At 32.0% G+C, this 15636-nt stretch overlaps 1 long non-coding RNA gene across 1 annotated transcript; it reads left to right on the top strand.

Annotated features, from left to right (window-relative positions):
* Window positions 1-394: 394 nt before the first annotated feature.
* LOC127157044 (uncharacterized) lies at window positions 395-14491 on the top strand. Its single transcript, XR_007825821.1, has 7 exons — window positions 395-531; window positions 676-800; window positions 2949-3177; window positions 3325-3426; window positions 7731-7782; window positions 12188-12252; window positions 14087-14491. It is a non-coding gene; the product is annotated as an uncharacterized LOC127157044 (long non-coding RNA).
* The last annotated feature ends 1145 nt before the right edge of the window (window positions 14492-15636 follow it).

Below are 15636 nucleotides of genomic sequence, written 5' to 3'. Positions count from 1 at the left end.
GAAGAGTGCAAAAAAGGTTGGCCAAACTGAACCAGGATTTCCAGGGCAAGACTCTTGACAACATTCATGTTTTTTCTTAGTTCCGGTCAGGTAGGTTAAATATTCCGCTAATATCTTAATTAATTCTGCTTGTATAGATCTTTACCGCCTATTAACTTTAGTTTGTCAAAATATTCAGAATATTGCACCCATTGCAATATTCTAATAAAATATTGCACCCTTTCCTGCTTACTAAGTCCTTCTCTATATGATTTAGCAGCTTCCACACGTTTTTCGTGGTTTAGACAGCATAAATTAGCAGAACAAGTATTCAGTAGTACATTAGCCCATGCTGTTGTTTACATCCGAGTGTCGCCAATATGGCCGTGCATCCGGGTAACTGACCAAACCGTGACGTAAGTGCAACGCATCGCTGTTGTCCTCTCACATCAAAATATATCTGTTTAGAACTGTTTTCACTTTGTTTTAAGCACGTTTTCATTTTGTGTGAACTATTCTTTTAAGGTAAGGCGTTCGTTCAAATCTCTAACGGTAAGTATTGCCATTTTGAGCCACACGCTATTGAGTTTAGTGGGCAAATAATGATCCACGTACGCTAAATAATGTCCTACGGCTTTTGCCGTGCTTTTCATAAAACGTCTTACCTGATATTTGCGTTTGTTTGGTCTTTATTAGCTCTTTTAATGTCTCAGCACTCACCTCTCCAGAAGTCTGTTCAGACCGTTCAAGCACGACAGCCGTAATGAACTTAATAACCGTGAAATGAAGTTTTGTGATCTGCGGAGAGGAGGAAAGTTTCTGTGAGTAAATCCTTGTCAAATTCTGCACTTTTTTGTTGAAGAAAATGACATGAGACAGTAAGTGTTAATAGCGGAGACGGGGCATAAACGTTTAATTATCTTTATTTCCACGACTAGTCCATTCAGAGCATGAACAAAACTAATTGACTGCAGATTTGGTTTCTAGCATGACGTTATTTGTAACGGACTGCTGTGCTCATTGTTAGAGACGATGATATAATCACCTGTTTTTCGCTTCCGCTGCATATGCAAGGCTTTTGTTTATGAGCTGATAACGCTCAGACTTGGAGTTGTTCCAACACCAAAATAAACCTTGAGTACCTCACGCCTGCCGTTTCTAATCCACGTGCGTTTTAAGATGAGCCTCGTTATGATTGAATGCAAGAGCTTGCACGCATTCAGAATGCTGCGTTGCTCTTTTAGTGGTTTAATAGCTCATTGAAAAACGTTTATTTTAGGTGCGACACAGACTGCTGTAAGCTGTGACTCTCTGGGCCTAAAGCAGAGATTTCTGCTATTTCCCATTTGTTTACATAGACAAAACCACAAAAAAGGCCAAACTGATTTATTTTATTTATTGCAATGCAACCAACCAAATTCATTTTTATGTGACATTTTGGGACAGGTCAATCTAAAAGATATAATTAAGCCCAAAATTGATGCCCAAGATAAATTATTGTTTAATTTATAAGCAAAGCAGTGCCTTCAATGCAACCAAGCAAATCAATTTATTGAGTGACATTCATAAAAAAAAAAGGTATACCCCACCCCCCAAATTGACTTGCTTAATTGATCTGCCCAAATGAATTTATATGAATTTGTTTTATTTTATTGTCAGGTTTTTATTTATTTTATTATTATTTTTTAATCAAAACAATTCAGTGTTATTTTATTTTATTAATGCAATGTAATGCAGTAATGATGCAATGGTATGTACTGCAGTAATGAGAATTTTATTTTATTTTACCAATTCAGTGCAATGTAATATGGTAATAAGTGCAAAATTTTTATAATATAAGTTTATATTTCTATATATATTTTTTTTTTTATAAATAATTATAAATTTATATTTATAAATATATATATTTATGAATTTATATTTATAAATTTATTATAAGGACAGCCGGAAAAAAAAAAAAACACCAACATTGATTTGCCTAAATTATTTTATATTAATTTGTTTTGTTTTATTGTCATTTATTTGTATTATTTATAATTACATTTCATTATTTTATTTTATTAATGCAATGTAATGCAGTAACGATGCAATGGTATGTAATGCAGTAATGAGAATTTTATTTTATTTCTATTTTATTTTCAGTGCATTTAAATGTATATTTATATTTATACATTTATTATAGGGACAACCTGAAATTAGACAAAACACCAAAATTAATCTGCCCAATTTAATTCATATTAATGTGTTTTATTTTATTGTTAGGTTTTTTATTTTATTGTCAGGTCTTTTACTGTATTTTATTTTAATTTATTTTTTATCAAAACAATTCAATGTTATTTTATTTTATTAATGCAGTGTAATGCAACAATGATGCAATGGTATGTATTGCAGTAAGAAGTTTATTTTATTTTATCAATTCAATGCAATGTAATATGGTGATGAGACTTTATTTATTTATTTTTTTTAATATTTAATTTTCAGTGCAGTGCAAGGTGCAGAATTTTTATAACACAAATTTATATTTATATTTTTACATTTATTTTAGGGAGAATCTAAAATTAGATCAAACACCAGAATTGATCTGCCCAAATTAAATTATATTAATTTGTTTTATTTTATTGTCAGTATTTATCAATACAATGCAGTGTTACTTTATTTTATTAATGCAACGTAATGCAGTAATGATGCAATAGTATGTAATGCAGTAATGAGAATTTTATTTGAATTTATCAATTCAGTGCAATGTAATTCGGTAATGAGATTTTTATTTTATTTGATTCAATGCTCTGCAGTGCACTGACATTTGGATAAGGCAAAAATGATCCGCGCTACACTGTTTATTTATTTTGCACACTATATGGGTTCAAATAAAACACACTATATGGGTTGGTGTAATTTCACATGCATTGCAACCTATGGTGTGACGTCGGCCCAGTTCAGATATGATGCCTATTTCCCTTTCTTTACAGATCAAATCAGTGCCAGATATGGACAGTATAAATGCAGCCTTTCATGTGCGGTTTCACGGCAGATCTCGGGCCCTCGGGTCCACAGATGAACCGTAGGCTGTGATCTGCGGTCCTGGCAGTGCCAGCGCTTGGCAGGGCTTCAGCTCGCCCTCTTGTCTGCCATCTGATTCTACACCTGCCAAACTCCACGGCCCCCATCTGCCCTTTACAACATGACCTCATCGGCACGGTACGTCACTCACGTGTTCGAGAGGGACGCGGTGAGTTTGCCAGTCTATAATCATCGTTGAAGACACAGCCTTACAGCATGCTTCAAAAATGCATTGTAAAACCTGATATTACTTGGATGGCTCACAAAATCTATTGCTTTGATTAGTTTGAAGTGCTCTAGAGAGGCTGCCAACATTCTCTGCCTCAAGCCCGGGATGCTCACAAGGGGGTGCAACAACTAATCCAACAACATTTCATCTATTAAAAGGTGATTTTTGTACCACCAAATGGCATCACAGAATTGCTAATATAATAACTGTTTCAAAACAGGTTTTCCAAACATTAACCCTATGGGCAATTGTATTCCATTTAAAAATCTGAATGACCTGCAAAAAGTCTGGCTGCGCAAGACTAGGACCAATCAAAGTTTAGCTTCTGGTTTTTATGAATGCATATGTTGTCTCTGTGTCAGACAGACAAGTAAATACATTCAGGCGTCTCAGATGAGTCATGAACACATTTACTAAACTCAGCGATTTGCTGCTAATGTGTGTTTGATGCCAGCGGACCGGATGCTCTGATGTCATCACCGTGGCACATCCTGTTTCGTTCCTGAGAGCTTTTTCCGCTCATTAGCATGCACTTATCAGTCACTCCTGCCATTTGTTTTGTTCCGTTGATGACAAATACAAACCATGGTGTAAATTATATGCAAGACCTCACACTGCGTAAAAACATTAAATCAGCCCGTTACATAAACAAGAGGATGAGGAGAGAGAACAGGGCACTGTGAAGGTGAAGAGAACAGCTTAAAATAGATAGGAACACACTCACAAATCAATAGAATGGGTAGTTGGGTGAATCTTATGAAAATGGCAGAGAATGTCCTTGTAAAGATTAGACGTAACTTTTTATTTATTAATTTATTTGGGGGTTAAATATGAGCTAGACATGTCTATATGTGGGATTCATCCAGTATCAAACTCAATTCTGAATGGATGAGATGAGTTTGAAGTTGAATTCTGTATTTAAGTGTCAACATCCTACATGTAGGCTAATAAACTATATTAATAGGTAGTATGAATAGAATAGAATTATCATCATCATCATTATTATTATTATTACCGTATTATTAATATTAATTTATTATTATTCAATTAAACATATATTTTTTTTGTATTTTTATTATTAATAACAATAGGCAAGGCAAGTTTAGTTATATAGCACATTTCATACACAAAGGTAATTCAAAGTGCTTTACATAAAAGGAAGTAGAATAATCATAAAAACAATCATAAAAACAATGATCACAACCATAAAACAAAAAATGTAAAATGTAAGAACTGATTGATTTAATGATTTAAAAATGATTTAAAATAAATTTAAGACAGTTAAAAACAGAAAATGATTATACATAATGAAATCAGTTCGGACGAAGCACAGAATTAATAAATTAATGAATAAATTAATATTAAAAAGAACCAAATTATTGTTATTAATAATATTAATAATATAAACCAAATAATAATAATAACTAATAACAACTAATAAATGAATAAGTAAATACAAAATAAAACCAATTTTTTACAATTATTATTAATAACAATATTAATAAATAAAATAAACCCATTACTCTTATTATTAGTAGTTATATTACTATCATTATCATAATTTCTTTTCATCATTACCATCATTTCAGATCAGGACTTGAAGCGCGGATTGCGAATCATTTAATTCAGATCGGGACTTCAGAATGAGTATCACAAATCTTTTGATTCAGATCAAAACCTCAGAGCTCAGATTGCGAATCATTTGATTCAAATCAAGACTTTGGTGTGGGTTCCTGAATCATTTGATTCAGATCAGGACTTCGGAGCACAGGTCATGAATCATTTGATTTGGATCAAAATTTAGGAGCGGGTTCACAAATCTTTTGAATCAGTTCAGAACTTCGGAGTGTGGATCGCGAATCATTTGATTCAAATCAGGACTTTGGTATGGGTTAGCAAATCATTTAATTCAGATCGGGACTTCAGAGCTCGTATCGCGAATCATTTGATTTAGATCGAAACTTCGGAGCGGGTTTGCAAATCTTTTGATTCAGATCAGAACTTCGGACTGTAGCTTGTGAATCATTTAATTCAGATCAGGACTTTGGAGCACGTGTTTCAAACAATTTGATTTAGATCGAACTACGGAGCGGGTTCACAAATCTTTTGATTCAGATCAGAACTTCGGAGGACAAAATGCAAATCATTTGATTCAAATCAGGACTTTGGTGCAGGTTCGCAAAACATTTAATTCATATTGGGACTTTGTATCACAAATCATTTGATTTAGATCGAAGCGTATCGCAAATCTGATTTGATAGTCTCAATCAAAGTTGTTTACATGTCCCATTCACAAGCAATCTGAAGGAACTGTGCAGTTAGTCTTTTAAGAAAGAATCGGGCACTGGTAAAACATTTGGAAATGTTTGGTAAGACATTTCGAAATATTTTCAATTTCAGTGTTGCTTGCAAAAATGTTTTTATCAGATAATGCTTAATGGCTGTCAGTGGATAAAAATATTCTTTGCACCCAGATATCAGCTAAATGGATGCAGTAACAAATATAAATCACAGTGGTAAATCTTTGCAGGCACTTTTTGTTATATCTCCAGTTTTACCACAGTTAAGAGGGTGTTAGGCGCTCCATTCGCTCTGCATTAAAATCTAAGCCTAACTGCTGATCACTTTGTTTAATCAGGGCTCATTTTACCATTATGTGCTTTTGTCAAACCATTAAACAGCCGGCAGCTATCAGTTTCCTCTCTGTGTCTGTCTCTAATGTTTCTGTATGTAGCTGGAAGACACTTAACATCTCTTTGAAGTGCAGGGGATATTTTTAGGCATGGCACACATAGGGGAGCTGGGGAGGAGGCCGAAAACTGGTGGAGAGAGACGGGAAGCGAAATTAAAAGTAATCCATATTTGCTCTGGAGGACGTAGATTTCAAAGATTTAAATATGACCTAGATTTTTAGCCGAGGCGTCAGGAAGCGCTGACGTCAGAGCGGGGCCACAACTGACTTTACGGTGGACGACATTTGATCTGCTGCTGCTTTCTTCTCGTGTTAAAATCTCACGGTTACTGCTCTTCTGGAACAGACTTAAATAACTGTATGTTCAGTCCTAAAATGAACCGTAAAACAGCTAGAGGAAGCCTTATTACGTAAGCAGAGGGTCTCGCATTCATTCAGCTGCAGAATTTGAGGTTGTGTGTGTTATAATATTTTGAAGGAATTAAATAAAGGATTTTAATATTTTAATATTTTTATTTTATTGAAAATTTACATTGTGTTACCAGTTATCAAGTATTAAATGTTAAGGTGCTTACATGTTACATCTTACCTCAGACCATCCTAAAATGTAACTTTTAAAACTTTTGTCATTCAATTAGACGTCATAAGTGTGTTCTGTGTTTTGGCAGTGTAATTAAAACACGTCCTCTCGCATGACGGAGTTTCTGGGTAGTAATTTGCCAGCAGCACTTGGCAGGTAAAGTAAATTGCTTTATAATGGAATCTCCACAGGTTGCGTTCTTTTTGCAAAAGCACAATGCTAATGGAAGGTCAGGAAAGAAATGCCAAACACTTTGCAGTTTTGACTTCATCGTGCTCCCCTGAGGTATCTTCAAAGTGTTGAAAGTTTAAGGGCCCATCTATTATGCATATGTAAACATAAATAGTTTTCCCCTGCAGTAAAGAGTTGTTCTCAATCTGTGCACAAAAGAGCTGCTCATTGCTGACAACAGTGATGTAGAATTTAGTATGGATGCTATGTACCTATCCAGCGACTACTAAATTGTCAAACAATTAAATACATGATGACTATCATTCTGTATAGACTAATACAATCAGATACAACAATAATTTCTCAAATATTTATTACAGTATATACTGATAAATTTAACATTCACTTCAATGGTATGAGACTGGATGCTTCAACTGATTTCCTGTTGAAGTGTCACCAACTGAACTGCAGTGGTCAAACTATTTAAAATATATGGATCATAATGCACAATGTTTCCATCTTAAATGTATTTTGAGGTCATGTTAATGGAGTGCTTCACTATTTAGCAGTGTAAACCGTTACCTCAGCTGATTGTGTTCGTAGATTTGTGTTTGAATGGAAATATGGATATTTTACTTGTAAATATCAAACCTTTTTCGCTTATTTCAGTTAATTTCATGAAACTAGCGAGCTAAGCCAGTAGTAGTACTGACTATGTCGTGTAAACATTGCAGAAGACACGAAAAGCGGAGGAACAGGCAAACCGAATCAATTGAGTGAGTCATTTACGCTGGAACCGCTCCGATTGATTCAAACTCGGGACTTCGATCATTCAGTTCAAGCGATTCACTAGCAAAAAACTCAAAAGAGCCATTAATTATCAAATTTAATTATACAATTATCTCCATGGTCAGACAAGTATTTAGCAGTATCATTTTACTGAGGCACACTAGTAATTTAGTTGTGGTAGGGATTCAATGTGGTTTTGTATCTTTCACGGTCAATTTTTTTTCTTTCAGGTGAACTACTGATATAGCGCACAAACAGTTTGAAGAGAATCTTACTAAGCAGGTTAGTTAAACCGTCAACAACCAGCTTAATGACGCAGACACTGAATTTAACCGTTTTTGTGTTACTGCCACAGTATGTACAATGGTATTTGAAGCAGTCAGTTAGCCAGTCAACATGTTTACTAATTTATTAGCTCTCAGATCCATTATTTGGGGTTGTTTCAATATAGTAACCCTTGCCCTTGAATAGTCTTTGAATAGTTTTTTTCTTTTGCTTTTATGGCTGTAAAAATTAATTCAATGAAAATTAAATAAATAATAATTTAATGAAATAACATTTATTAATTAATGAATCTATTAAAATGTTAAATGCATTGAATTTGACTGAAGGAAATGCTATGTTAATATTCTTTATTAATTTAATATTACTACTTTCTTTTTTTATTCTTTTTTTTTCCAGATAATAATTATTTGACTCCAGTACAATGACAATATAAAAGACAATAATTTATTTTTAAATTATTTGTTATTATATGTTTAATGTACTATTTATAATATTGTTGTAGTTTAATTTTTTGCTCACTTTTTTATTAGAGCCACTCATTTAATTTTACATTTGAATTTTTGTTTGATTTTAAAGCCTTTGTAATACCACAATATGGGTTTTTATGCATGGAATATTTATAGCTATCACTGGCATCCAAAAGTTTTAACCCCCCTGAGTATCATGCCTGACTTTGCAGGCCATTTTCATATATATAAATAAACCAGATAAGTACTGGATGGACACCAAGGTCGTTCATTCATGTTGTTTTTTATGTTTAGGAGCATCTGTTTAGAGTTTACACCAGTGTCTAATACGGGCCGCATTTTAAAGGTCATTTGATCAGGAAATCAGAAATTGTGCACTTTGTGAATGTAGCTAATGATTTTACTGGATCATCTCACCGTTCTCAAAGTGTCTGGCTGCTCTCAGTTGCTTTCTGTAATTTTTCAGCCCGTGTTCATTCGCCTTCAGGACAAGATACCCAGACGGACGCAGAGCGCATAAATTAGTTTTGTCATCTCATAAAAGTTAAAGTGGTAATTTTACCTCTTGCGTTTAGTCAGCGGTTATACTTCATTGCCACTGTCTGATCATCTCGTCCTGGTGAATTCCCTGTTGTGCTGCAGTGCCACCCACCTTCATGCAAAACAATAAAAACACTATCGATTTCCCTGCTAAACCAACTGTTAGTCAGCACACAAAAATATCCCTCACTCAGCATAACGCTCACAGATATAGGTCTGTACGGTCACGATAGCACCGTGTTCTGTCTGTTGTAGTTTTTGGCAGTGCTCAACCAAACTTGTGAACACTTCTTTAGCATTTGTCTTACTGTGAAATGATTTACGGCCTTAAAGACCACATTGAAATGGCCTGTGATGCCATTTTCTGTAATTGTCCACATATTTTTTTAGAAAGAAGGGTGGGACTAACATTATTATTTTAGAGAGAATTTGATTGGACAAAGAGCATCTTACAGCTGTTAACGCAAGATGAGTCATCAATCTGAATTATCATTTTAATACCTATCCAGGTAAGAAAAAGACTGTAATTAAAATAATTGCTATACAATGTCAACTTTATCAAATCCAGTCTTGCAGTAAATACGTGTCTAAGATTTCCTTGTTTAGGATCAACATTTTAGGAGTATTTTAGAAATTTAAATATCAGTTTAAAGTATTTCACTAAGTAAATAAAGTTTGTTTTTGTAAGATCAAGATTAAAGTGTGAAAGATCAACATATATATATATATATATATATATAAAATATTTTTATGTTAGTACTATCCTACTTTTTATGTGTGTGTGTGTGTGTGTGTGTGTATATATATATATATATATATATATATATATATATATATGTAGAAATAAATAAACAAATAAATATATATATAAAAATACTGTAAACAGTTTTTTCTGCTTTTTGAAACAAAATATAAAATGTATAAAAATTAACTTTTTTCATTAAAAAAAAATCTGCCTTGTGTGTGTGTATACAAGGAAACACACACATGCACACACAATTTACAATATTCTATTTTATAATATATATTAAAAATATATACACTTTTCTGGTTTTGAAGCAAAATATGACATTGTAAATATAAAAATTGATATAAACATCTAGTAAGAAATGTATTATAATTCAGAACAATTTTTTTTCTGTGTCTTGAAAGAAAATATAAAATTATGTACTACAATTTACAATTTATGATATGTTTTACTTGGTTATAAATCTTTTATATATATATTTATATATATATGTATGTATGTATGTATATATGTGTGTGTGTGTGTGCATGTACACTGTGTGCAGAATTATTAGGCATGTTGATATTCTGGTCATATTTTTTTTCCAAACACATTTTACCAATTCCAAACCACATCAGTCTTAATAACTACTGTTAATTTTGTGTTTAATCATTTATATGTGATATATAATTGTCCGTGAAGGCTGGAAGTGAAAAACTCCTTATATTCAGGTGTGCAGAATTATTAGGCATGTTTTCATTTACAGCTAAAATGAGCCAAAAAAAGAGATTTAACCCAGACTGAAAAGTCCAAATTATTAAATGCCCATGAGAAGAATGCAATACTAATGCATTACAAGAATTTGCAAAGTTAAGGCTTGACCATTGGACAGTGAAATGCTTGTTGAGTCTGCATGGTCAGAAAAAACAGGTGGAGAAGAAAAGATGCATGTTAACTGCCAAAGAATTAGGAATTAAGATGAAGAATTAGGTGTGACACCATCAGGAACCGTTTCCAGTTCTCCAGCGCCACCATTTTCCAGAACTGCAACCTACCTGGAGTCTTCAGAAGTGCAATGTGTCAGGTTCTCAGAGACTTTGCTTGGTAAAAAATCTAAAAAATGCCCCTGACTTAATAAGAATAACAAGCTGACGTCTTGTGAAATACATGAAGACAGTTTTTTTATATGCTTTAGAGACAGATAAGTTGAGAGTGACTCTTGAAGGACAAGCATCACATCCTCTTGTACCTCTGATTCAAGAATTTATCTTCTAAAATCTGGCAGTAAGTTTTGGGAGTTCATTTTAGTCCATCTCTGCAAGTCAGACTTTTCAGGATAAGAGACTAAACATGAACTCCCAAAACTTACTGCCAGATTTTGGAAGATAAATTCTTGAATCAGAGGCACAAGAGAATGTGATGCTTGTCCTTCAAGAGTCACTCTCAACTTATCTGTCTCTAAAGCATATAAAAACTGTCTTCATGTATTTCACAAGACGTCAGCTTGTTATTCTTATTAAGTCAGGGGCATTTTTTAGGATTTTTTACCAAGCAAAGTCTCTGAGAACCTGACACATTGTACTTCTGAAGACTCCAGGTAGGTTGCAGTTCTGGAAAATGGTGGCGCTGGAGAACTGGAAACGGTTCCTGATGGTGTCACACCTAATTCTTCACCTTAATTCCTAATTCTTTTGCAGTTAACATGCATCTTTTCTTCTCCACCTGTTTTTTCTGACCATGCAGACTCAACAAGCATTTCACTGTCCAATGGTCAAGCCTTAACTTTGCAAATTCTTGTAATGCATTAGTATTGCATTCTTCTCATGGGCATTTAATAATTTGGACTTTTCAGTCTGGGTTAAATCTCTTTTTTGGCTCATTTTAGCTGTAAACGAAAACATGCCTAATAATTCTGCACACAGTGTATACACATACACACAGTTTACAATATCCTATTTTATAATATTTATAAAAATTATATAAAGTATGTTAAATTATATAAAGTAAGTTTGTAACACTCTAAAATTATACATATACACGTAAATATTAATAGAAAAGAATTAATATAAAAGAAATGTAAAAATCATTAAAAATTCCTTTCATTAAGATTTGTTAAAGTGTATAGTGTGAAATGTTGTAATGACATTTATTTATTTTATATGTATGTATGTGTGTGTATATATATATATATATATATATATATATATATATATGTATTTTTTATATATATATATATGTGTGTGTGTGTAATTTTCTAATATATTTTATAAAGTTATAAGTATTTTTATTTCTGCATTTTGAAACAAAATGAATAATCATCAGATGACAACTATACAGACATAAAATGCGTAAATATTATATTTATTATGAAAATGAGAAAGGCCAATGTCTTGTTTGCCAATAAAAGATCTGTACTTCCTGAAAACATGATAAATTTACCTGAACACCCAAACTGCATGCAGATTTGTGACTACATCTTGGAAATAAGTCAACTTTGTTTGGTTTTAACAGCAGATTTATGTTTTGCGCATAACAATTCACCAAATGTATTTTATTTCGTTTTTCTATTCCGCCTTTGCAGTGGTGTTGGTGCCTTAAGCTAGCTCTAGCAGTGCTACTCTCACTTTATATTGGATATTCTCTGTGAGATTTTTCTTCTTTTTGGCAGGCCAGGTGTGAGCAGTCTGGTTTCTCCTGTCCTCGGCTCTCAGCAGGTGGAGGCGACTGCAGCAGGTACCGATTGCGCCGCAGAGCAGGTGTTAGCGCTGAGGGTGGAGAGAAGCCGTGATTAATGCCGCGGTGCCCTTTACTGTTTCAGAGCGGCAGGGCGGCATTAGCATTCTAAACATGAAGAGCAGCCAGTGTGTGTCTGGTGTAGCAGCAAAACAGCAGAACACACATTTACTCAACCTGTTCACACACACACATGCGCTCACTGCGGTTCTGCAGTGCTTGTTTGCCGGCATGCTCCATTTGCATTCATTTTTCTCTCTCTGAGAGCATCTACGGTCTGTCAGTTATTTTACAGACACTTAAACAGGACATGCTAGCCGTCCTAGTTTACTTTATACACAGATAAGCTGTTTGTGGCTAAATTTAATTTGCCGTTTCTTTAAAAGGCAATAACGAACCTGTTCTCCTCCTGGGAGTCAATACTGAAAGCAATCCTTTAAGTACTTAATCAATACGGTTTCTGTGGCATCATTGCAAATTAAATGTCCTGAGCGTCCTTGTTGTGTCCGGTGGCATCTCTTCATTGATGCAAACATCAACAAAATAACAAAATAATTTTTTGCAACACTGCATTGATTTTCTGAATATGTAAGTGTTTTACTGCACTGGCAGATTTATTTCACTGATGTTTTTAGCTTGTTTATGACAGACAAAATGCACCCGTAATGAAGAAACATTGTCTAAGAAGAAGTCATAATATCTAATGTAAAGCTGCATCAGGAAAATTATCTTGTTTTAAGGATTTTTAGATATTTCAACGAGACAAAAAGTGAAAACTGTGATGCTATGTTATGTATATAATATTTATATATATTTATATAAATTGAATATTTTATATATATATATATATATATATATATATAAAGCCTTCAATTAAAATGTAATAATGATATTTATTTTTTATTTCTGCTTATAAGTATTATACTATAAGTATTAAACTTTTTTTAAATGTGAAAATTGTGTAAAATTTGATTTTTTTTTTTTTTTTTTATGTGAATTTTTTGGGACTTTTTTTAAATGTGAAAATCTCATAAAAGGTGTTTATTTTTATTTTTATTTTTATTTGCAAATGATGCATATATTTATATAAATATTTGTTATAAATGTATAAAAATGCCCTATTTGCAGAAGAGTTATCATATATAAGAAAATATAGATATTTCAACTAGACAAAGTGAAAAAAGACAAATTGTGATTCTATATTATGGATATAATATTTATATAAATGACATTAAATATAATATTACATATAAAAGTAAATATCTTAAATATTAAATTAAATATAAATAATTATATAAATATATTTACTGTTTATTTTTATTTCTGCTTAGAAGTATTTTTAGTTTTGCTTAGTGTTTTTTTATGTGAACATTTATGTCAAATTTCATTAAATAAATATAACTAGAAAGACATAACACGCATTATAAATATTTATAATAATTTATAATAATAATATTATTTATGTCATTACATGTACACCACTGTTCAAATGTTTGGAAAATTTGTATTGTATTTATGTATGTATGTAAAATGTATAAAATAAAATATATGTTTGTATATATATAATGTATAAAATAAAATATAAAAAACAAAATGTATTTATTTTGAGAGGAGTCATTACACCACAGTGCAATGACTATTTTTAGTTGCTCAACACTTGCATTTCTTGCTAGTCGCTATACAAGATACAGGACATTTCAACCAGCATCTTTCTTGTGAAGCTGACTGTCTTGTTGAAGGAAGTCTTCCTGGTTAGGTTTGTTAAGAAACCTGGCATTGGTGGCCGCAGCATCAACAGGGTCCGGTTAACATGCCTTTGCTCTTTTCATTTCAGCAGATCTTTGCAGGAGTGAGACGGTCCCACCAGCGGTGTCCTTTAACTGCGAGTCTTCCTCCACGCAGAGGCGGTGAGTCAGTGTAAAATGGTTGTTCACGGCCCCTGATTCATTCTCCCAGCAGTCTTGGACAGAGCCCATAAACGCTGCTGAGAACGTAATCAATCTGAGTGCGCGTGTAAGCGTGCGCCGTGTCTGCCAGAGAAAAATGTACTTTTGAACGCCGTTATGTGCATCCGTGAGTTTAGCGTGAAAAAAGAGTCCAGGCTGTTTAAAGGTTGTCTTGTCATATGATGACACTTTATAATAAGGTTTTATATGTTAATGTTACTTAATGCAATTACATCAACTAATACGATTATGTTAACGTTTCTGAATGCGATTATGTTAACAGTAATGCAATAGCCAAGATAAAAATGAAATGTTCGTTTCTGCAAATGCTTATACATTTTTAATATTTCAGGTTGTGTAGATACAATAATTCATGTATAAGAAACAAACATTAATTAACAATCTATATGCTGTGTTTTTGTGTATGTGTATGTATAAATAAACAAATAAATGATTTATTTATTTGAATATCCAGTATGCAGAACAAATTATTTTTTTTCTCCTTTTCAACCTAAAATATATAATCATTATAGGATTATAGCTATAAATATGTAACATTTTAATAATATTATTTATGACATTGTATTTAAAGCACTGAGGTCAGACACTTAAATTATATTTAAAATATAAAAAATGACTTGTCTGATATCAAATATGCAGACATTTTTTATGCTTTTAAAAACTAAAATAAATAATAATTAAAAAAATTGTGTATGTGTATATATATATATATATATATATATAAAAAAGTGGATATCCAGTATGTAGAACAAATTAAGTATTTTTATTTCTCATTTTGAACCCGAAAATAAATAATCATTAGATAATTATAACTATAAATATGTAACATATTTTAATAATATTATTTAGGACATTATATTTAAATTACGTATTTTTATTTCTGCTTTTGAACCCAAAAGAATTATGATTAAATGGTTATGAACTGTAAATGTCATATATTTGAATCATATTATTTACGACAGTATATTAAATTACACTTAAAAATGAGTATAATATTAATAGTGTGTGTGTGTGTATATATATATATGTTACATATATTTATTTACATATTTCAAATATAAAAAATATATATAATTTAATTGTCTGATATCCAATATGCTGAAAAATTAAAGTATTTTTTATGCTTTTTGAAACTAAAAGAAAGAGTAATTAATCATTAGGTGATTACAACTATGAAAATGTAACATAATAAATGTATTTTTAATTAATTAATTAATTTAATTAATTGAATATCCAGTATGCAGAACAAATTAAGTATTTTTATTTCTCCTTTTGTCAACCCAAAATGAATAATCATTAGATGATTATAACTATAAATATGTAACATATTTTAATAATATTATTTATGACATTATATTGAAATTACGTATTTTTATTTCTGCTTTTGAACCCAAAAAATTAATGATTAAATGGTTAC

The sequence above is a fragment of the Labeo rohita genome, chromosome 25 (assembly GCF_022985175.1).
Source record: "Labeo rohita strain BAU-BD-2019 chromosome 25, IGBB_LRoh.1.0, whole genome shotgun sequence".
Classification (NCBI taxonomy): Eukaryota; Metazoa; Chordata; class Actinopteri; order Cypriniformes; family Cyprinidae; genus Labeo; species Labeo rohita.
The sequence above is the reverse complement of the archived record's forward strand: the minus strand, read 5'-3'. Positions and strand labels throughout refer to the sequence as shown.